The sequence below is a fragment of the Rhineura floridana genome, chromosome 12 (assembly GCF_030035675.1).
Source record: "Rhineura floridana isolate rRhiFlo1 chromosome 12, rRhiFlo1.hap2, whole genome shotgun sequence".
Classification (NCBI taxonomy): Eukaryota; Metazoa; Chordata; class Lepidosauria; order Squamata; family Rhineuridae; genus Rhineura; species Rhineura floridana.
This window is the reverse complement of record NC_084491.1, coordinates 4,831,601-4,852,958: the sequence shown is the minus strand read 5'-3', so window position 1 is coordinate 4,852,958 and position 21,358 is coordinate 4,831,601. Positions and strand designations below refer to the sequence as shown.

General features: G+C 44.6%; 1 protein-coding gene across 3 annotated transcripts in view; it reads right to left on the bottom strand.

The window, feature by feature from the left end:
- Positions 1-19,964, bottom strand: part of ADD2 (adducin 2) — a 93,171-nt gene extending 73,207 nt beyond the window's left edge. For 2 of the 3 annotated variants that reach the window (XM_061592308.1, XM_061592306.1), the window contains exon 1: positions 19,715-19,964. The gene's annotated coding sequence lies outside the window, so the exon portion shown is untranslated. Of the gene's footprint in view, positions 1-7,068; positions 7,132-19,714 lie in introns of those variants that run through there. The other variant, XM_061592307.1, reaches the window with a different exon arrangement.
- Between the last annotated feature and the right edge of the window lie 1,394 nt (positions 19,965-21,358).

Sequence of the window (21,358 nt, the reverse complement as noted above, 5' to 3'; positions counted from 1 at the left end):
ACAGTTTTCCTCCTGTAAATCTGTACGAACCCAATCCACTGATAATACAAAAAAGGAAGAAAAAAATGTCTTCGCTCTCTTTCTTAAGTGCTTGCAGATGCTTTGCTTCAATGCTTTTAGGTGGGTGTGCCAATCATTCCCCTCTCCATGCCCACGCCCACTCCCTCCTCCTCCCTTCATTCATTTTGTTTCCTGTAAACTGACAAGCAACTTCCGGTTGTGCTGTTCCATTCTGCTGGCCCTTTTTATGTTGCTGCAAACGGTGCCTTTATTTTCTTTTTCCCCTAACTTGTGAGCAAAAGCATAACACTGCTCACACAAAGATTTGTATTTCAGCTATATCATACCAGTGAAAACACAGATGTTTGCACTTCTGGAGGTTTTTTTTAAAGGAACCTACTGCACTATAGAATAGATTGAGCATGTTTGGTCACCTTAGGAACAAAGGGAGTGGAAATGTATAATTAGAGGGTGGGGGCACAAGAAAAAAGTGAGACTAATCCTCCCCAGAGGAATGCCTGCTTGTGTGAATGGGAAAATGTGATTGGTAGCTAACTTTTGAGCAGGAACTGCAGACGATACAAATGACAAGCAAAAGTAAAAGAAGTGCATTTCCTATGAAGAAATGATCCCAGGTAGATGAACCCTCTATAAGTGAAGCTGAATGAATAAGTGTAAAGGGGGCTGTGAAGATGTGCTGTCTACCAGGTAGAGTGTGTTGATCACTCTCTTCCCTCCCTAGCTCAGCTGTTGGCAATGGTCCCCAGTCTGCTCTTCCACCATCATCTTTCTGCACCTTTTTTCATAATCAGATTCTAATACTAATATACTCCTTGTCCCTTCCTCACCATCTCCATAGAGACAGCAACAAACAATTTTACATCATCACCATCCTATTGCCCATCCCTTGCCGCACACTCGATCAGTTAGGAGCGCTGGAGGGAGTCTCTCTAGTGATTTGCGAAAGAGTTTCTACACTTCTCTTGTCTGAACATACCCTTTCATCATTTATGGCAGCTCCTGCTGGGAGGAAAGGCGGATATAAATCAAATAATAAATAAATAAATATAGGAGATTCTGCCACCTCAGTCTTCAGAAGGATCCTGGGTGCACTGAGTTGTGTGAGGTTATGGCTTTACAGTTTGAGAAAGAGACATGTTGTAAACACAGAGAAGTGGAAGGTGTGACAGAAGTCAAGAGAAAGGGGTGCTGGGAGAATGCAACTCAAATACCATAGGGCACAATCTGGCAAAATTAGTCACAGCAAAGTCCCAGTAACCCAACAGGGATTTGGCTAGCCATAACTGAGGCCTCTTCCATTGCCTTCAAGGAGACTTAGTCGTGAGTAACTTTTGCTTGATGTACCCTCAGTGAAACTAAGAAGTGTGCATTTATTTGAAACAAGTCTGGTACGGGGTGGCCAGAGGTTCATCCCCTGAAGTTTGACAACCACAGCAAAGCTCCTTCGCATGGGACTTCCACATTATGGATGCCCTGGGCACAGGAGGGTAACAGTGGTGAGAAATATGAGGAGTTGCATTGTTGGGATTCAGAGGGAACATAGCAACACTGTGACCTTGAAGGAAACCTTTACAAAATTTCTGGAAAATGATTCTGCCACTTGTTGCTAAGCCAACAATTATAGCTTTGTACAGAATATGTAGAGGGATGAATTAAAGCTTTGCTCCTGAAATTCACACAGGCGCAATGGTAAAATGGCAGAGAGCATGGATTCTACTTGAAAAGGGACCTTTGTGGTCGGCTTCCAGATCAACTTTCAGAAATCTGAGATGGTTTGCCTTAATTTACCCCCTGAAGCACAAGAAAAAATACAAAACCTCTCTGGCCTTCAAGTGGCAAACAGGTTGCAAGGACTACATAACTTTCATGAAAAAGATTATATATTCTGACTTATTTTAAAATGAAAATATCAGCTGAGTCATCAGGGCCTGCAGAACGGGAAACTGAACATGGCAGCCAAGGCAGAGGGGATGTGGAGGGAGGAGAATCAATTTTTTCCCAAGATGCTGCTGAGCAAATGGCACAATTAAATGCTCTGAACAGAGGCACAAGACAAGGGTGCCTGCTCTTGCTATTGTTTGCCTTGGCAACTGAGGCACAAGCTTCTGTAATAAGAGAAGACCACACATTCAGGGGTAGAAAGAAGAACAGGTCAGAACAAAATCCCATTGTTTCCAGACAAAATAATGTTATCATTGGAAAAACCAAAAACATCTCTTTATTCTGTCTTTCGAATTATAGATACTTATGGGGCTATCTCAGGTTATAAAAAAAAAATAGCATCTTAATTGGTGTCACCCTGCAGAATAAATTGTGCATAACACAATATTGTGGGTTAAAACTAACCAATAATATTTAAATATTTAGGAGTAAAGCTAGTAGAAGACATCCAAGAGATTGGAAAAATTAACTATGAAACATTAATAAAGTCAAATCTGGGAAAATGGAAGAAATTGACTTTGGTTGGCTAAGATACACTTGACTAAGATGGCTGTTTTACCAAGATTCTTGTTTTTGTTTATATCAAAAACAGTGATGTGGATAATCAAAGAACGAGAGGAGAAACAGCTTAAGGGATTACCTTGCCCCAAATGTGCTGACTTGATCACCTTTTATATGCAGAAACGGCACTTCTGCAAGTGTCCATTCTGCATTTGTAAGGAATCCTGCCTTCAGTGTGGCAGCCCCTGTACTTTGGAACTACCTGCCTATTGACATGAGGCAGGCACCATCACTGCACTCCATCAAACACCTGCTGAAAACATTTGTTTCGATGGGCTTATCCAAACACATGATTTGGCTATATCTGTTCTTAAATTTGCTTCAGATGTTTAATTGGTTTTAGATGTTTTTAGTAGTTTAAATATTTATTTTTCATTTTTTAATATTAATTGTTTTTGCTACTCTGGGCTCCTTTGGGAGAAGGACGGGATATAAATTTAATAAAAATAAATAATGCCTTGAAACAAAATCTGATCCCATTTCAATTACTAAAAACATGGAATAGATAAAAAAAAATAAGGCTAGACATTTACCCTATGGCATCTGTAATAAGACACTGTGAGTTCTTTAGGGAAGATTAGTCATCCAACTTTATAAACTGGGGAAAGCATGGGGTCCCTAAACAGTGGACTTAATAAATGTGTGGTTGCTTTCAAGGCAAGAAATCCCCGAGAAAACAATAGGATGGAAATCTCCATGGTATCCATACTTTCAGATAAAAAATCTTTTGCTGGAGGTTGTGGAGAAATGCTGTATATGTCTGTTTATTTTTCTTTAAAAAAAATTTTTTTTTGTTAAGCAGTAATCTAGGCATATAAAGTATCCACACATTACAAATCCAACCATGTCATAAGAGTATGCCATGTGAAGACAGAGAGATATAGCAGAGAACTAAACGTGAAGATACCATGGACAGCAAAAAAGACAAATAATTGGGTGTTAGAACAAATTAAGCCAAACTATCACCAGAAGCTAAAATCATGAAACTGAGTTTATCATACTTTGGACACACCATGAGAAGACATGATTCACTAGAAAAGACAATAATGCTGGGAAAAACAGAAGGGAGTAGAAAAAGAGGAAGGCCAAACAAGAGATGGATTGATTCCACAAAGGAAGCCACAGACCTGAACTTACAAGATCTGAACAGGGTGATTTATAACAGATGCTATTGGAGGTTCCTGATTCATAGGGTCACCATAAGTCGTAATCGACTTGAAGGAACATAACACACACACAAACAAGTAGTCCTCTCCCCTGTCCACAGATTCGCTAAGCGTGCCTACAGATATATGACTAGAATAGTTTATATTAAAAGAATAACTGCTGTGTCCCATATATTACTTTTCAGGAGGACATCAGGTTCTTTCCCACAGTTGGAGAAATGCAGCTGACATATCCAGCTTCTGTCTGTGTTTTAAAATATTCCACGAACGGGTTTGAGCCAGCAAAAAAGTCCAATGGCTTTGCTTTCCTTTTTGCTAGTTTTATAGTAAACATCAATTTACAGAAATAATAAAGGTCAAATATATAGTAAACATCAAAGCAAGTTGATCTTTTGGGAATTGATTAGGTAGGGCCTGGATCGCAGGGAACAGCATGCCAGCCATGACTGATGGAATGGCCCATTTGGAAAATGCCAGGGCTTCGAAATGCCAGGGCTTCATTTCTAAGCACAAGAACACTTCAAGAGAAGATTACACTGTTGGCTCTGCTACTCTGTCAACAAGGCTTTGCTTCTCTAACTGCGCTGAGTCATGGCTGCTTTATTCCCAGCTAGCTCCTTGGCTGAGTCAGGCTGTGTGGCGGCCCACCCTTCCTCCCAGGAACTTGGTACGCGTGCAAGCCCACATACATGGTTCTACCACATCCCATTTTATCCCCACAACAATCCTGTGAGGTAAATCAGGATGAGGAGCAGAGACTTGCCCAAGGTCCCCCCAATGAGCTTCATGTCTAACAGGGATTTGAAACTGAGACTCCCCAGTCTCTGTCCAACCGGTTAAGCGCCACACCACCCTTGGCATTTAGAGTGTTGAAATCACTTCACATGCATTATTTCAACAGCCATTACAGCCATCCCTGTAAGGTAGCCCAAACTTATTATCATTCTCTCATGGCAGACGGGGCTTTTACATAGGATCAGACCAGAGAGAGTTGATGAGTACAAGGAGAGTTGAACTGGAGGCTTCCTAGACTACAACATTTACATTTTTAACCAGTACACTGTACGTAACAGTTGCCGCATGGTGTGACATTAGAGCAAGGTTGCCTCCTGCCCCCCCCCCAAAAAAAACTCAGCCTGGTCTGCTGACATCCTTTTAATGGGAGTCTGACAATCTGCATAAATCAGCAGGCTAAGTTTTCTGTGCTCTGCTCTGGAGCTAAACATGACCAGCTGCTGATTGCTGATGCTCAGACTCCTGTTAGAGGGGTTGTTTCTGCAATTGATTTAATTTACGAAAATTTCTTAATTGCTTTATATTCAACAGAATCTTAATCACTTTATGTCCAAAAGAAAGTTGGCAACCTGGCCCTTACGCCACCTTCCTCAAGCTGGTGCCCTCCAGATGTTTTGGACTACACCTCCCATCAGCCCCAGCCAGCACAGCTGATGGGCACCCGGAGGGCACCATCTTGGAAAGGCTACCCTAACGCATCTTGTGCAGATACAACAGTCTACTTCATTTGGTCCCCTCACCCGTACTCCTTGCTTCTACATGCAAAGCAAATGCTCTCATCATCTAAGGCAGCCAGACTGGGCATCAGCCCCAGGACATGGACTGATCTTAGAGGCAGACAACCAGTTAGGGTTGCCAGGTTCCTGGCCTGAGACTGATCCTGTATCTTTAGGAGAAGAGAAAGTCAGCCAAGTGCAGGTGTTCTTGCAACCCTGTAATGGGAAAAACCACAAGGTGGAATTCTCCCTTACCCCTGCACAACTTTTAAAGATACAGAAGACCTCTTGGAGGCAGGGCCTGGCAACCAAGAGGTCTTCTGTATCTTTAAAAGTCAACCAGTCCACAAATCCACAGCTTCTAAATAAAAGGCAACCCATTCAGCAGCCATTTCCAAGAACCTATTGAAAGCAGGGAGAGGACAGGGAGCCTCAGGGGACACCTGCCTATCCAGCAATGAAAGATACAGGGATCCTGCTGTAATTCTTTTGCAACTGACCTCAGTGCCCCCTGCCCTCCCCTCAAAGGGTAGCCACACTTTCATTAGAACTTGTGCAGAGTGTAAGCAAGATGCAGCCTATGTTTTCTTACTTGTGAGTAAGTCTCACTGTGAGATATTCTTCTAAGTAAACATGCCTAGGATCAGGATGCTGTAATCCTACATGCAGTTACAATGGAGTAAATCCCATTGAATTCAGGGAGACGTGAGCATATGGACAGTGCTTATTTCAGTCAAGCACACTTAGGTGGATTGGGTCAAATGAAACGGTGCCATTGATTTGAAAGACGCAGCTTTTGTTTGTGAAGGGTGCTGGGAATTGCTCTGTGAAGAGTAAACTGGGGTTTCTAGGATTCTTGGGCAGGGGGGGGTTGCTTTAAATATACGGTGTGTGTGCAAGCAGTCAGAGAGGGGAAAGGCTGTGAAAAACACAAGGCAGCAAAGACCCTTTTCCTTCTAAAGAGATCATCCTACTGTCAAATATCCTGAAAAAGACTTTCTAGTTTGGGTGTGGGGATCCTTTGGTCCTCCGGATGTTGCTGAACTACAACTCCCATCAGCCGCAGGAAGCTGGATGATGGGCTTTGTAGTCCAGCAACATCTAGAGGGCCGATGGTTCCCCACACCTGGTCCAGATGCTACAGGGAGATCACTACAGTCAGCACATCACCCTATTACCGACTTTGCCAGCCTGGTGCCTTCCAGGTATGACAGGACAGAGCTCAGGGCTAGAGCGTCTGCCTTGCGTGCAGAAAGTCTGAGGTTCAGTTCCCAGCCTCTCCAGGTAGCTCTGGGACAAAACTCTCACTGAAACCCTACAAAGCTGCTGCCAGTCAGTGTAGACAATACTGAGCTAGACAGGCCAAAGGGTTTGACTTGGTATAAAGCTTCCCCTATTCCTTTGTGTTGGACTAAAACTCCTGCCGGCTCTGGCATTCAGGCCACTGGGTTGGCTCTGGCCGACAGGAGCTGCAATCAGAAACATCTGGAGGTTAGTGACGATTGCTCTGTTACCTCCTAGGCAGTGGCTGGGGACGCACTCCGTCTGCCCCTCCCGTGGGGAAACCCACGCTAGAGCAAACCCTCACAGCAACGGCCCCAGTTTTCCCTCTGAAAGGCAGCTTAATATAAATACGCACGTGCAAATTTGCGCAACAGGACTGTATCTTGAGTCATCGGAACGGAGTCAGACCCTGGTCCACCTGGCTCAGTACTGTCGACACTGACTGCCAGCAGCGGGGAGATCTGAGGCGGGGAGCCTTTTCCAGCCCGACCTGGAGATGCTGCTGCAGGATTGAGCCTTGGACCTGCCGCTTGCAAAGCAAATGCTCTCATCATCTAAGAGTTATCTCAGTGCAAGATGCTTACCTTTAATTACCTAGCAATGATCCTCTTTCTTTCCAGAAGGCAGCCCCCTGGGGCTTGAGACAGCCTCTCTGTGAGGCAAGCACCTCGGCCAGCAAGTGATGTGCCCAAAATCTGGACCTGTATGAGTGAGTGAGTGAGTGAGTGAGTGAGTGAGTGAGTGTGTGTGTGTGTGTGTGTGTGTGTGTGTGTGTGTGAGAGAGAGAGAGAGAGAGAGAGAGAGAGAGAGAGAGAGTGAGTGAGTGAGTGAGTGAGAGAGAGAGAGAGAGAGAGAGAGAGAGAGAGAGAGAGAGTGAGTGAGTGAGTGAGAGAGAGAGAGAGAGAGAGAGAGAGAGAGAGTGTACATTTTGCCATCCTGGAAAGCAAGAGGCATAAGCCCTGTTCTTCAAGGCCACATTCAAGACCTCGAGGGGAATAGCCTGGGGAGAGTCCTGTGTGCCAGAGAGAGAGAGGCTTGTGCCCACTCTAGGGATGGAAGGACCTGTCTGTTTCGGTTCTCTCAGTTTCTCATTTTTCCAGTGTTAAATTCTGTTCTCCACATTTCTACAGCAATCTGCGAATATTTAAAAAAAAATCCTCACGAAAATTCCCCACCATTTTAATGTGAATTTCTTCAAATAAACACATTTTTGTAAGCAGTTTTGACAGAGGTACACATTTTTCCAAGCCATTTCTCTTTACTTCATGCCTTTTTGCATGTTATTTTCACTGATGTATTCCAGAAAGGAGACTGGGAAAATTCCCCTGCACAAGCCGCACTGGAATAAATGAGAGCTGTGCAAGAGCCCTGCCCAGCGGTCTCCACCCAGCCAGCCAGCAGCTGCAGGGGAGGGTACACCTGGAACGTCCACCTCAGGCATCCAAACATCTTGGGCCTACCTTGCCTCCAGCCCTGGGATGCACAACAGCTTCCTAGCAAAGCTGCGAGTCGTCGCTCAAATGTCAGTTACATAAAAGTAGAAGAAAAATCGATACATATTTTGACCTAATACAAACAGACGGGGGAAAGAGGAAGCTGGGGGGAGATCAATGCGAGGGGTGGGAAAACAAAAGGAAAATGGAAAGGTGGTGGCATGGTCAGGTGACAATACCCACTACCGTTATTGTCCCCATGAAGACATCATCCCATCACAGAATGGCATTCATGGGATTTTCCATACAGGGTGATGACAGATGTGACCATTTTTGGTGGGGGAAGGGAGAGGCTGTGCAGGAGAAACTCCGCGTGGGATAGCCTAACTGAAAATGGGCAAGTCCCCTTTCAGAGAGCCATTGTGTGCGGGGTGAGGCCCATTTGCTTTTCAAACAGAGTATATGTCCGACCCACCCGACAGATGGGGCAAAACTAGGCATGTTGTCGATTCAGGAACACTCACGTGAACCTCTTTTTTGTAAATCGTGTGATCTGTGCTTTTTTTCTTTTCTTTTTTACAATAATTTTTATTCAATTTTTCATAAAACATACAAAACAAAATCATAAAACATTCAAAGACAAAAACAAAACAAAACAAAACAAAAATGATTAAACAAAAAAATAAAATGTTGACTTCCCATTTGTCGCAGATCAAATCAGTTGTAGGTCTACAATATATAACAATCCTGTCTCTTAAATTATATTATAAAATCACTTTCCTCCAGTAGTTATCTTAATTAATCATCAAATCTCATAAACATTACTTTATTCTTTCCACAAAAAGTCAAAGAGAGGTTTCAATTCTTTAAGAAATATATCTATCAATTTTTCTCCAAATAAACATGTCGATTAATCCATCTCGTTAATAATAATAATAATCTTATTGTCATAACCATAGTCCAAATAAACATATCGATTAATCCATCTCATCAAAATCTGTTAGGTCCAATAATTTCAATAGCCATTATTCCATTATCCATATTAATTCCATCTTCCATCTTCAATAGTCCTGTTAAGTCCAGTAATTTCAGTGTCCAATCTTCCATTATCAGTATTCCATAATAATCTTGCTGTCATAGCCATAGTCATATAATAAGAGTCTGATGGGAATTTCCTCTATCCCAAATATTTTCTTGCCATCGATTCTGAATAAGTTGCTGAAATATTGTTGTAAAGTCATATCTGTGTTCTTCTTTTTTACAAAATGCACTGGCTCATCTCTTGAGAGTTTTTCCATTGTCACATGGCTGCAGTTAATTCCATAGATTTTCTCTATATCAAGCTCCATCACGTCATTCCAGTCCAGAAGATTATCCAAGCCATTGATAACTTTATCTCTAATATCTTCATTAATTTCTTCAGAGATAACGTTAAATTCCAAACAGTAGATTTTATTTCTAATATCCATAAACTCCAGATCTTTTTCCAATTCCACATTTGTTCCAATCTCCAGGGCTTGTATCTTCCCTTTATTTTTTCTTTTCTCATCTCTGATCTCATTCTCCTCTCTCACAGGATCCCCTATTTCTTTAAGCTCCTGCGTCATTTTGCTCAGTTCAATTTTCAGCTCCTTACTGCCCTGTCGCAGGGTTTGTTTCGTTATCTCAATCTCATCCATTATTTTCTGAAACATAATTACTTCCAGATTCTCAGCCACTTTCTTGATTGCCATTTTTAAAACCATGAAAACAAAACAAAACAAAAATAAAGAAGAACCACTTCTTATTTCAGCAACAATTGGGTTAATATTCCAGGCTTGATGACATCACATAAACAGAGCAGCCTGCCTTATCTCTCTATGTTCAAGAACACAAAACAAATTTAGTTCCCAGCATCAAAACAGTTAGTGGCGTTGTGAAGAAGCAGATTCGTCAAAATAAAATAGACCAAAAAGAGAATAGTCCCAGACAATATAATGTTCCTCAGCATAGAAATCCCTCTTCTGTTTATATCTTTAGAATGCACTTTCAGGACAGCTTTTTGCAATAGAAACAGAGATAAGCTGTTAATTTCGTGAATAACAGAGAAGAGTTATAGCTCACCCAGAAGTTCTTTAAAGCTGATTCATTTGACAAATCTCTTTTTGCTGCAACAATTTAAACCAAGTAAAAAAAATAATAGAAAGAAGGGTGCTTGCCTGTTAGTCCGTTTTCTCTTTGAAGAAAAGATAAACGTATCGCATTAATCAGATAGAGCTTGTTCGGAAGTCTGTCCGGCATTGCTGGCTGGACCTTTTCTCATAAATTAATGAAATCCAGTCCTCCCAACAAAAACAGGCTTTTGAGGTTGATCTCTACGTTTCTCCCTGCCCGGGAGAAATTTCATCAGTCAAAAAAAAAATGTTCTGACTGATTTATATCTGAATAAGCTTCTTTTGAGGCGGGAGGCCGTCTCAAAAGCAGGCACAAGCGAAGTCACCCTTCCCGGAAGTCGTGATCTGTGCTTTTAAGCACATAAAAGTAGGACGTTTCAGTTAAAAACAACATATTGCCTCGTGGTGTCTTAAAGACTAACCAATTTATTATGGCATAAGCCAACCTTCCTCACCCTGGTGCCCTCCATATGTTTTGGACTACAGCCAACATGCCATATGATCCAGGGCTGATGGGAGATGCAGCCCCAAACATCCCAGCCGGCCAGCCAGACATGCCCTCTTCCATCATGCTTCATTCCACTTCCACTGCCCCTGCGACTGTCAGCCAGCATTGTGTGACCACTGAGCATGTTTACTCCTCATTGGCCTGTTTTTGGAAGCCTCATTCTTAGGGAGTTTTGCTTAATAATAATAATAATAATAAATTTAATTTATGTGTCGCCTATCTGGCCGGTGGCCACTCTAGGCAACGTACATACAATAAATATAGCAAAATACAATACAAAAATACAGTATAAAAGTATAAATTATAAAACAAACAAGACATAATAGGAGGCATGTAAACAAAAATATTAAGCTTCCCCAGAAATCCCAAAAGCCTGTTGAAAGAGCCAGGTCTTTAAGGCCTTGCGGAACATATTCAGGGAAGAGATGTGCCGAAGATCTTGTGGGAGGGAGTTCCAGAGGGTGGGGGCCGCCACTGAAAAGGCCCTCTCTCTAGTACCCGCCAATCTAGCTGCTTTGGTCGGCGGGACTGAGAGAAGGCCTTGTGTGGCCGATCTTGTTAGGCGGCATGATTGGTGGCGTTGTAGGCGCTCCTTTAGATAAACTGGGCCGAGACCGTATAGGGATTTAAAGGTTAATACCAACACCTTATCCCCCCCATATTTCTGCAAACCTTGGAGTTCCCGCAAGTCTGCTGATGCTTCCCTATAGCAGGCTTGGGGGAACACCAATGGCAGATGGTGCCATTTTGACTACGTAAGGATCCAAGCCCAGGAAATGAGTTCCCTGTTAGACTATGCAAGACATCCAGCTCTTCAGTCAAGTGGCTGATACAATTAAACAACACAATGGTAACAATAAACTGCAAGGGAAAGCAATTTTAAAGTGCATCAGCACAAAAATAAAGCAAAAGCCTGCAGTTCTAAGTTATTTCTATTGTACCATGTAGACCAAGGGTTGTCAACCTGGCGCCCATAGGTCCCATGGTGCAAGACCTTCATAGAGTCTCAGCTCTTTTTTTTGTTTAAGGTAGCCCTCCTAGAAAGAAAGTTATGAAGCAAAATGTGCAGATACCCTTCTAACTGATTACTGTGAAATGAGCCAGCCCAGTTGCTCCTGCCTGTCAGGAACCCTTGTCATCATAACCATCTGACTCTGTCATCATAACCATCGCATCAGGTCAGTAGCACAAATGTGGGTGATTTTCTCTGCAAACTGGACAAATTTGAAGTTGGGCTTGCAGAATTTCCCCCCCACCCACTTTCAGCCCTAATGATTGTTCACTTTTCCACATAGACCAGCTGGGCCAAACAGCTTTGATGCCTTGACTTGGTAGGGACAGCCGATGTGGGATAGCCACCTAGCTGATGTGAGGGTTCCGCTCAAATGAGTTTCCTGAAGGTGGCCAAACAGAAACCTGTGTGTCCATCTTGTAGTGAAAAATGTGAAAGACTTTGCAACTCTGCTGCTGAAGCCTATGCTAGAGGAAGAACTGGCACTTCTGCCCTAGGCTGGGAGGCATTCTGGGATATGGTGCTAGAAGTGCCTTTATAATGAAATGTCATGAGGAAGCTGAGAGAAAGGCTCATCTTAACATCCACAACAGCTACCAAGTTAATTGAAACAAAGACTGATGCCCTTCCCATGCAGCAATGGCACTCCACATTTCATTTCTGTACTGTATAGGCTATAGGCATACTAGTAGCTTCAAAAGCAGCAAGAATAGTTTTTCTGGCTGCATTTTGAAGCGACTCTGTCCATGGCTGGACACACCTCTCTTCCCCAGTCTTCAGAGCTGCCCACAGCAAAGTGTTGGGCCAATCACTGTCTCTGCCTGAACATACAGCAACGTGTTTCCATTGGCCACACCTGGAGGGGCAACGAGTTGATCTACCAATCAGTTGCACAATCTGTCTGAAACTGAATTTTTAAAAAGTACACTCGAGCTGATCCAAACAGGTTTTAGAGTAAACACGGGCAGGGTTTAACTAGTGTCGCATGCGCCAATTTTCAGAGATGAGACGCACTGGAACCAGCACAACAGCATGTCTCTACCCATACTCTGCCATAAATGTAGCTTTCTTATCTCGTCTTTTGCCATGGCTGTATTGCAGCTACAGATTGGTGAATCTGTACATTTTGGCTTTTCTCAGTTTCTCATTTTTCCAACCTTAAGTTCCATTCGTCCTATTTCTGTGTCTATTTGTAAATTTTTCTTTAGAAAAGTCAGCATGAAAATGTGTATACATTTCCAGTAGCATTTCTCCTAATATATAGACTTTTGCAAGCAATCTTTCCTCATGCAGTGTAGTTTTGTATGTTATTTTCACTAGTAAATGCATTTTTGTGCTGGAGAACTGGAAATCAGAAAAGTGCAGATTTTAGATAGCTATGTTTCGGTTTGCTTATTGGTTCGGGAAGTGTGCATTAGGTAGGTTTGCATTAACATGCTGACTGAACTAATTCCTCCAACATTCCTAGCTGCAACGTATGCTCACACTAAGAAAATAAGAAGACCCTGCAGGATCAGGCCAATGGCCCATCCAGTCGATCATCCTTTTCTCACAGTGACCAACCATATGCCTGCAGGAAGCCCGCAAACGGGACATGAGTGCAAGAACACTCTTCCCTGCTGCAGTTTCTAGCAACTGGTATAAGCAGTATCTGTTACTTTTGTGGGACTGATAACCAATTAACTCCAAAAATCCCCTGAAAGAAAATTAGCCGCTTTTCCACCCATACCCACTTTCCAAGTGAACCCCATACACGTTACCTTTCTTTTAAACTCTAACAACAGTAACATTTCTGATTCAAGAAAAAAAAATTAACTTCCCATCAAGGAATTTTGAAGCACTTTCCTGCAGTTGGGAGTGCTTTAGCCACTGAGAAGAGTCTCCTAACATGCTTCATTGTCTTTTCCTGCTGATTGGAGCCAATCGGAATGAAAGGAGGTGAGCCACCCACTGAGAAGACTCTTTTCAGTAGCTAACACTCTCCTATTTCATGCTTATTGGCTCCTAGGGACATCTGTTTTTGTGCGAGAAGGCATTAACAAGAATATCATTCTCAACCCAGGAGCAAAAAAAGAGGGAGGGGTGTGGCTGTGACTATCAAGAAGGGACCCTGCACTTCTGAATTTGCCACGACACTACTGGTCCACAGTGGGGTCTGTGGCCTGAGAACAGGGGAGAGGCCCACGGGCCACAGGGAGGCCTGGGGGCCACTTTCAGCCTCTGAACCACCTGGTTACCCACCCTTGCTCTATTTTCTCATCTTGAAAATTGCTGTGGTCTTGGTGGAGCATTCTTCTGCCTCTTCTGGCAGTTGGAAAGATACAAGGGCGGCTAGATGCAGGATGGTTTTGAATTGGGTTTTTTTGTTGCTTCTTTTAGTTCCTGTATTTTGTGGTGTTACAATGTGCACTCCATAGAATTCTTTAGCATTCAGCTTGTTCTTCACAGACCTGCTGTGGGCCACCTAAATGAAGCCTGATCTGTGATCTGTGGGCCACAGTTTTGCTCTAGGAAATTAGAAAATTTGCTGCTGCAAGCTGAAATTTTTCCAATGCAAATTACCTTAATTTGCAGAGGAAAATGTTTATTTATTTATTAGATTTCTATCCCCCCTTCCTCCCAGTAGGAGTCCAGAGCAGCAATTTCCCAGAAAACCTATATCTCTGGATTAAATCCCTTCCACTGTCAATGACAGGGAAGGGAAGGGTATGTTTGGAGGTGGCAGGGTAACATCTTTCTGAATCCTTGCATTGACTTGGGAAATTTTCCTGGGGTTTCCTGGGTTTTTTTCCCTAGAATGCGTGAACAATCTCAAATCATTCTGAACAGAACCTTGGAGGATTCACCCGTCCCTACTTAGTTCTCTTTCCGCTATTTGGTAATAATGTTCGTGCAACTGCATCTGTTAGAAAAAGAAACCACACCTTAAAAGCGGCAGCGGCAGCTAGAGACACATCCACGAGGTCTGGAAAATGGTCTGTTGCATTCTCGGATCAACTAGAATTTAACACTGAACATACAACTAGAATTTAACACTGAACATAACCATGGAAACAGAGATGTAGCTTTTCCAAACCATGTAGAGTACTGGAACATAAAGTCTATAACAGCAAGGAGATACTTGTAATTAGGAAGAGCTTCTCAAGATAAATAAATGATTTATTCAGTGAGAAGTGACAAGTGAAAAGAGACAAAAGAGGAAATAGTCTAGTAAGCAACCATCTATGCATACCAGATGCAAATCAGAACCAACTTGGATGGGTGAGGGATGCTAGGAAGATATTCTTGCCTAGCTTTCCCCAGCCTGGTGCCTTCAAGATGTTTTGGACTGCAATTCCTATCAGCCTAAGCCAGCACAGCCATGCTTCTTCCATCAGCATCATACGCCTGATAGGACTTGTAGTCTAAAATATCTAGAGGGCAACGGGTTGGGGAAGGCTGTTCTTGGAAATTTCAAGAGAGCTATTAAACCACCAGGTAGAAGAGGTCTAGGTGAATAGAGAAGTGGTTGTGATGTCAACTGTTTTCCCATGAAGTTCTCCTGCACAAGTCCATGGCTTCACTGGGAAATGGTGAAGATAGCACACGTTTCACAGATGAAAACCAGGCCAAACGATCTTTAATGATCTGACAGACTGATTCCTGCCTTCCCCAATTGTTTATTAAACTTGTATCCTGCCCTCCCTGCCGCAAGAGCCCAGGGCATTAAATAACAAAGTAGTAAAACCATACAATGCAAAATAAATTTTAAAACTTATGTGAAGCATTTAAAAACAATCAAGAATATCTAATTTTTTAAAAAAAAAAATTAAGGACATCTATAAACAGTTGCATATCCTAATAATTTCTATGTTGCTAGGAGGAACAGACCCTTTCAGCCACCAAATTCCTGGGCCACCATGAATGGTTTAGAGTCCCTTCTCAATGGTGAAAATGAGGGAGCAGAAGTCCCTCACAAGGGAGGGCACCCCACCAATGGGAACTGCTCAGTCATGGGTCAATGCCAACTGGGCAGTACCTGGGGGGCAGCACCACTAAAAGCCCCTGCCCCACTGATTGTAGGGCTCAACACTGGGGGAGGTGCTCTTTTCAGTACTTGGGTCCCAAGCCAAGCCGTACTGACACCTTGAACTGGGGCCCGATGCTCAATGGCAGCCAGTGCAGCCCTTTCAGGACTAATGACATGTCGGGCTGCCCCATGTACCAACCAAGGGGTCACATTCCATACTAGTTGCAACCTCTGGACACACGGCTGAAGGTTCTTCTCAGCTGCCATAGGATGGGTTTCATTGATTTATTATTATTATTATTATTATTATTATTATTATTACATTTCTTAGTGCTTTATACAAAAGAAAAAGTCTCAAAGTTACTTAGCAAGTGTATACATCACACATTATTACATTTCTCTCCCACCTTTCCTCCACAGAGCTCAAAGTGGGGCACATGGTTCTCCCCTGATGGACAGCCACCTGTCGGGTATGCTTTAATCTGCATTGAGCAGGGGGTTGGACTCGATGGCCTTATAGGTCCCTTCCAACTCCACGACTCCTTGATTCTGTGAACAATCCTGTGAGGTAGCTTAGGTTGAGAGAGATAGTGACTGGCCCAAGGTCACCCAGTGAACTTCCTGGCTGTGTGGGAATTTGAACCCAGGTCTCCCAGGTCCTAGTCCAACACTCTAAGCCACTACACCATACTGGCTCTTCAGTTGCTCTGTAGGGCTGTCCTGCCCTCATTTTTGAAGAAGTGGACAGTAATAAAGTGATGTTGTTGTTTTAAAAAATTATGTGCAAAATTTATACTCTGCCTTTCAAAAGCAAGGGTAGAAACCCGCTCCCTGTTCTGCCAGTTCTCCACCTCTCTGTTCCGAAAATGGGCGCATGCAATGCTAATCAACCCCCCCTTTTACACTTAAAACCTCCTCAGATCAGCTCCAGTGCATTTTCTAAACTATTCAGCTTCAAGAGATTTTGCAGCTGACTGGCATCGTCCAAAGTATGGCGAATGGAAAAGCTTTGCTGGAGGCGACTAGTATGTCCACAGCGCAAGTGATCTCAGGGTAAGCCACACCAACAAATAAAAAGACACCATAAATATGTCATAAAAATCCCTTAAGATCAGCAAGACAATATATATATATTTATCTTTCCCTCCCAAGCTCCAGATGGCAACATACCTCACCCTCCATCCTACCACTCAGTCACTCTCTTCCAGAAAATCATCCTGACGCTGGAAGAGCTGGGTGGGGAGGATGGGTAAGGGGCAGTCTGAGCTTTAGAAGGAGTCCTTTCTTCTGGCTCTTTTCCCTGAGCTTCAACTGCTCTTCCTGGAGACCCTGAGATGGAGGCTAAAACCCTGGGACTTCTGGCCAAGCCCAGAGATGCAACAACCCTGCCCCTCTTCTCTGCTGCGGCTTTGGTCGCACCCTTCCGTCTTCATGCACAAGAGAGACAGGCCCAGGGGTTGTGCATGCAACAGCACGGGCTCACATTCTGTGGAGGGTTATCTTCGCCTCTACCTCTCTCTCCTCACTGTTGCCTGCACTCACTGTCAAAAATTTGGGCTTAACTAGGCATGATGCTAAATGGTTCAAGGGCCATGTCCCTTTTTACAACTATAAGCAGCTCCTGCGAGCGCCTCTTTCCCACCCCACCACCCCAATTGTGCATGCAGGAAGGAGCAGTGATACCACACCCACCATGAAAACCATCTCCCTAATGTTGCTATTAGCCTGCAAGGGGGGGGGACTCTCATTGGTGCCAATTAGGGTTGCCAGGTTCGGGGCCTGAGACTGATCCTGTATCTTTAGGAGAAGAGAAAGTCAGCCAAAAGTGCAGGTGTTCTTGCAACACTGTAATGGGAAAAACCACAAGATGGAATTCTCCCTTCCCCCTGCACAACTTTTAAAGATACAGAAGACTTCTGGGAGGCTGGGCCTGGCAACAAAGAGGACTTCTGTATCTTTAAAAGTTGTGCAGGGGGGAGGGAGAATTCCACCTTGTGGTTTTTCCCATTACAGGGTTGCAAGAACACCTGCACTTTTGGCTGACTTTCTCTTCTCTTAAAGATACAGGACCAGACTCAGAGAACAAGAAATGTAGTGGGGGCCAGAAAGGGTTACGTCTACTCACCCTGTGAAGGAAATCAGGCCCACCTACAGCAATTTATAGTTACAAAACATTGACGCACTTGGAAGTGACACACTTGGAAGTGACGCATTTGGCAGAGCCTTCCCCAACTTTGGCCAACTCCTCATCATGCACTTAAAGCACTCTCATCCCACTGGAAAAGTCATGGCTTTCCCACAAAGAATCTGAGGAACTGTAACTTGTTAAGGGTCTCTTAACAACTCTTAGCTCCCTTAACCTTCCAGGATTCGGGGGGGGGGAGGAGTTCTTAAAGTGGAATAAGAGTGCTTTAAATGTATGGTGTGGATGTGGCTCATCAGATGTTTTGGACTACAACTCCCATCAGCTGCAGCCAGCACACACAATGGGAGTTACATGCCAAAACATCTGGAGGGCACCAGGTTGATGAAAGCTGTGTTTGGTGTCATGTCTAGTTTGGCCCTTAGACTGTATGCTCTTTGGGGCAGAGGTCTCCCCTTTACCCCCCTTTTTTTCTTTGATTGCTCTGTGAAGCGCCATGGTGCTATAGAGAGAGAGGAGGATCAATGCTGAAATTATGGAGGAGAGGAAGGTTGGAGTAGCTTTATTGAAATCCACAACACACACACCCCGGTGATTATTGTCAATGTTACTAAAACCATGCTGCTCCCATAACCTTCTGGAAAGAGTAGCTAAGAAAGACAGCCAGCCCACCTCTCCCTGCCCCCCCTCGCCCCCATGAGTGGATGTAGACAGCCTGAGTCAACAAAGGAATGCAAGATAGCCCCCCTCAGCCAGGCACAGAACCACAGGTTGGAAAGATCCAGGGTGTGGGGGGATGAGGGACCCTGAAACACAGAGGGAGGAGATTAAAGTATGTCCCCCAGGGCATACTGAAACAGGAAGCAAGGGGGCTCATCACAGAATTCGAGGGGGGGGTAACAACTCTGTAATTTGAACACTGATGACCATGGATAGTAAACAACAGCTATAGCAACAATAGCCCTGGTAGTGGAGTCAAGTGCAACTGCCCTAGGGAAGAATTGGTTTGTTTTGAACGCAAAGCTCAGGGGCGCTAAAAAAAAATAATCACCAACCCTTGTGAGCATGCTCCGATTAGCTAGCAAGGACTGTGACTCATCAGACCTCTAGAAGAGGAGAAGCGGGGGGGGGGGGCAGCAGGCAGCAGGGAGGAGATGTTGCTTTGAGAGGAGGAAGACAAAAGAAAGGGATGAATATTCAGCAGAGCTGAGGCCCGGCCCAGGTTAGGTGTGCCCACGGAGTCCTGCTTCCCAGCCACACACAAGGCGCGTCAAGGCTCTGCAGACACAAAGCGGTGACAGATCTTTGGGCTGCCACCACGTTACACTTCGTAGCATCTCCAGCCACTTCAAAGTGTTGGGAGAAGAGACCCACCTCTGGTGCCAAGTCTCTGTGAAGGAACCGCTGCCTAGGAAACCAGAGGCATCCCCAGAGATCAAACGCCACACCGTCTCTGTGGCATCTTAACCAGATCAGAAGATTGTTCTATAGGGATTAATGCACAGATAGGTGCACATAGGCAGATACTTTAGGAACGACGAGCAGCAGCTAACTCTGCCCAATCTGTTGCCATGTTGCAGCAACGCACGGGCGTCGGGGGGGGGCTTTTTAAACGGTGGCAAAACACGAGACAATCCACTTTATGGAAATCAAGCACAGGAGTACACACAAGCCGACATGCATTCCCCTTTCCCTTCAAGGAGCGTCATCGGTGCTCTTTGAAAGTCACGTACCTGCTGGCACAGAGAGCAATAAACCCACCGAAAACAGCAGCACCGCAGCACATTTTGAATTTCTTTTGCTGCAAAATGGGGCGCGCGGGAGGGGGGGGGCTTCCTTTCACATGGTCCCTGGCGCATGCCAAATTCTTTGCAAAGCACAGCAAAAGCAAACCAGAGGAACCAAACGGGGCACGCCACTTGTTCGCGCGAAGGAGATCTGACGCGGTTTCCCGCAGTGCCGCCTGCCTTACCGCTCACAGCATCTTCCCGGCGCGGGCTGCCTGCCTGCCTCTGCGGCGCGGTGCCCGGCGCTCTCCTCTCCGCGCCCGCTCAAAGGCGCACGGCGACGGGGCCTCGGCCGCCCATCCTGCAGCATCCCGATTTGCCAGCGTTGCTCCGGCAGCCCCTTGACCACGCCTCTGCCCCGCCGCTGCTCCGCACGCCCGCCGCGAAAGGAAGGCGCCCGGGAGCGAGTCGCCCGGCGCGGGGGGAGATCCAGCCGCTGCAGCATCAAGGATGAAAGACCCAGCGCGGGGGGGGGGTGGAGGGAGGGCGCCAGCTGGCCCCCTGGCGATGACAAAAGGGCGACTCCCTCCGTGCCCCTACCGCCCCCCTCTGGCAGACGGCCTCCACAGCAAGGGACCCCGGCGGCCCGGCCCTGCTGCTACCGCTGCAGGGTGGGAAAATGACGTAACGATCCGGTTGGTGATGCGGCTCTGAGGGCAGACCCGATGGGGCGTCCGGGAGAGACCTTGGCCGGCAGGGGGGCAGGAGGCGCAGCTCTCCTCCAAGGGCCTGCGGGAAACTTGCCCGTTCTGGCAACGGAGCTGGTTGTGGTTGTTGCTGCTGTTTAAGGGATGCCCGTTTGCTACCAGGCCAAGTTCAAGGTGCTGGTTTTGGTGTACAAAGCCCTGTGGAATCCTCTTCCCTTAAATATTAGACAGGTGCTGTCTCTGTTGTCTTTTTGGCGCCTCCTGAAGACCTTCCTCTTTCAACAAGCCTTTTAAGTAGAGACCTTATCCCAGACTGCTTCTATGTTGAAATTGCTTTTTAAGATGTTTTTAAAGCTTTTTAAAAACATGTTTTTAAATTTGTTTTAACATTTTAAAATTATTATTTATTATTATTTATTGAATTTATTAGTCGCCCATCTGGCTGGCTGTCCAGCCACTCTGGGCGACGTACAACATAGGCATACAATACATAGGCATTAAAATCTAAAAACAATGAAGATAAAATCTAAAGATGATTTAATATGTTTTAAAGTCTGTTTTTATGATGTTTTAGAGTGTTTTTAGTGTTTTTGCTTGCTGCTCTGGGCTCCATCTGGGAAGAAGGGTGGGATATAAAATTATTATTATTGTTGTTGTTGTTGTTGTTATTATTATTATATGTGCATCAGAGCAAATGCTTAGGGACCTCACCCTAGCTCTTCGCCATCCACCTGTTTTGCGAAATGATCTGACCCACCCCGATGAGATGCTTTGCAGAAATCAGTGACTCAGGTCACTTCTTAGACAACATGCATTTACAAAGTTTGCAGGGGGGATATACGACGCCAGCAATTTCGTGAGCATTCATTTGGATTTGTTTGTGGGGAGGTTTATAGGACATTGTGTCAAGGAATTGTTATCCAACGCTTTCCAGTACATTTCCCAGCACTTTTGTTAGTGTAAAAGGTCAAATTTAGAGAGAAAGAAACAGGTTTGTTTTGCACAAGAGCACCAAATTCATTGTAACTATGCAACTTGCTTTTACTGGCATATGACTGAATTCCACCCACAAAGTTATAACAAGAGCATATAATGTTGCTTGCTATAATGTTTGTGAGGCTGTGTACACATTAGGGTACTAATACATGTGTTACACAGTTCTGTTTTTTCTGTGTGTGCTTT